Genomic DNA, 2,429 nt, shown 5'->3' with positions numbered 1-2,429 from the left:
CACACATAATCAGGTTTTGACTTATCCTTAAAACCTTTAGGTTGATTCATGAATATTTGTTCATCAAGTTCACCATGTAGGAAAGCAGTTTTTACGTCAAGTTGTTCAAGTTCCCAGTCAAAATGTGCAACTAATGCGAGCATGACCCTAATAGTGGTATACTTAACAATTGGTGAGAAAATTTCATTATAATCAACGCCCTCCTTCCGTGTGTAGCCTTTAGCCACTAACCTAGCTTTAAACCTTAGGGGTTCCAAGCTGCTAGTTCCTTCCTTAAACTTAAAAACTCATTTGCAATCAACAATTGATTTGTTCTTAGGCTTAGGTACTAGCTCCCAAGTATGATTCTTTTCTAGAGAACTCATCTCTTCTTTCATTGCCTTAAGTCATTCATTAGACTGATCACTGCATATTTCTTCTTCAAAGGTCTTTGGCTCTTTATCAACTAGTTCTTCATAACTAGCCTAGGCAAAAACTAATTCAGATTCAAAACCGAACCTTCTTGGTTCTCTTGTCTGTCTCCTCTCTCTATCCCTAACTAAGCTATAGTTAGCTAAAGGATTTTCTTCCTCATAGTGTTCTTCTGTCACTATTTCGTTACTATTCTCGACTTCGGGTTCCTGAATTTGAGTCTCTACCTCATTTGAAATAGTAGGGGCAGGTGGACTGAGTTTTTCTAACTCCACCTTAAACTGGTCTCTCTCTTCACCTGATTCTACTTCACTCTCAGGTTCAGTTTCCCCTTTAATACACGGTATCTCATTTTCGTTAAACGTGACATTTCTACTTAAGATGATTTTAACCCCTTTTTGGCTTCTATCCCATAACCTATAACCCTTAACACCATTGGGGTATCCTAGGAAGACACACTTCCTAACTCTAGGTTCCAGCTTACCCTCACTTTGATGAGGAAAAGCTGTACGGCCAAAAGTTCTAAGTATCGAGTAATCACTCAGTTTACTCGACCATCTCTCATGCCGAGTGTCACCATTTAATGCAGCAGAAGAAGTCAGATTAATCAAATAGCAAGTGGTCATAACAGCCTCACCCCAAAATGACTTGGGAACACCTGAACTAATCATCATGCAACGTACTTTATCAAGTATGGTCCTATTCATCCTTTTTACAACCCCATTTTGCTGAGGGGTGTAGGGAACGGTCCTATATCTAGTTATGCCGCTTTTTTTACACATACTATCAAATTCTTTATTGCAAAATTCTAGGCCGTTATCTGTCCTTAAAAATTTAATTTTCTTACCAGTTTGGTTTTCCACTTGTCTCTTCCAATTATGAAAACTATTGAAGTCTCAGATTTATCCTTCAAAAGATAGACCCACACTTTCCTAATGTAGTCATCAATAATAGACAGGAAATACCTATTTCTACCCGATGTGGGATTACTAGCAGGACCTCATAGATCAGAGTGCACATATTCGAGCATGCCTTTAGCTCTATTAATACTCATGGAGAAAGAAGTTTTTATGATACTTACTAAGCATACAATGATCACAAAATGGCAAATCTGACACACGGTCATTACCAAAAGCACCATTTTCATTAAGTAGCTTAAGTCCCTTGACCCCTACGTAAGCAAGTCTATTATGCCATGTGTGTGTGTGATCAATCTTAGCAGAGGAGATAGAGGAATTCACACCTGTAATCACTTCCCCAGTAGTAATGTATATATCGTTTTCTTAATTCCCTTAATGGAAACTAAAGCACTCTTGATCATTTTTAGCATACCATTTTCAATTTTACCAGTAAAGTCATCCTTCTCAAGTCTCCCTACTAAAATCAGATTCCTAGACAATTCAGGAATATATCTAACATCTTTTAACGTATACACAAAACCTGTGTCAAATTTTACGTTTATGTCACCAATTCCAGCAATAGTATAGGCAAAGTTATCACACAGTACAACATGCCCAACGTTAGATTCATGCAACTTATAAAACCAATTCTTTTCAGACGTCACATGAAAAGATGCACCAGAATCAAGTATCCACTCATGGATGCTGGAATTAACAGTTAGATTTAATTCAGCAGTGTATGCAACTGGACTTGTAATCATATAGACCTCACCATCATTTATATCAGAAGTAGATGCTAACACATTTACCTCATCTCTCTCCTTAACCTTTAGCTTAACCTTCTCCTTATGACAATCTTTTATAAAATGCCCTGTGTTTCCACAACCATAGCATTTTCTCACCTTAGTCCTAGATTTTGATCTAGACCTACCTTTGCTCTTCTTTTTCCATCCATTACCACTTGATTCACCACTAGTTCGATATCCCTCATGACTATTTTGCCTAAATATGTACCTCACCGTTCCTCTTATCATGTTTTTCAGCCCTAATTTTCATTTCTTTACTTCTAAGGGAATTTATAACAATTTCAGGTGTTAACGTGTCTCTACCATACTTAAT

Source organism: Olea europaea, unplaced genomic scaffold (assembly GCF_002742605.1).
Source record: "Olea europaea var. sylvestris unplaced genomic scaffold, O_europaea_v1 scaffold1972, whole genome shotgun sequence".
Taxonomy (NCBI): Eukaryota; Viridiplantae; Streptophyta; class Magnoliopsida; order Lamiales; family Oleaceae; genus Olea; species Olea europaea.
Note: the sequence above shows the minus strand (reverse complement) of the source record.